Source organism: Colobus angolensis, unplaced genomic scaffold (genome assembly GCF_000951035.1).
Source record: "Colobus angolensis palliatus isolate OR3802 unplaced genomic scaffold, Cang.pa_1.0 Scaffold135, whole genome shotgun sequence".
Taxonomy (NCBI): Eukaryota; Metazoa; Chordata; class Mammalia; order Primates; family Cercopithecidae; genus Colobus; species Colobus angolensis.
The window spans coordinates 3,319,925-3,320,434 of NW_012114433.1; positions in this window are offsets into that span (position 1 = coordinate 3,319,925).

Sequence of the window (510 nt, forward strand, 5' to 3'; positions counted from 1 at the left end):
CGGCCTCTTTTTTTTTTTTTTTTTTTTATTGTAGCATACAGGTGTTAGATACTCACTTGTTTACAATGCCCACTTCCCAGTGGGCTGCTCAACTGGAAACAAAGGTATCTATGGGTTAACATTTCATCATGAGACTTGAAGGGGACACAGAGCCAAACTATATCAGAGAAGTACTACAATGGCATTTTGTAGTTGGGGAGGAGGTCAGATTTAACTTCAAATACAACAAGGAAAAGTGAGAATCTATAGCCAAAGATAAGAGTGTTGGCAGGGGTGGTCAGTGCATGGAAAATTACCACGAGGAGGCCGGGCATGGTGGCTCATGCCTGTAATCCCAGCACTTTGGGAGGCCGAGGCGGGCAGATCACGAGGTCAGAAGATCGAGACCATCCTGACTAACACGGTGAGACCCTGTTTCTACTAAAAATACAAAAAATTAGCCGGGCGTGGTGGTGGGCGCCTGTAGTCCCAGCTACTCGGGAGGCTGAGGCAGGAGAATGGTGTGAATCC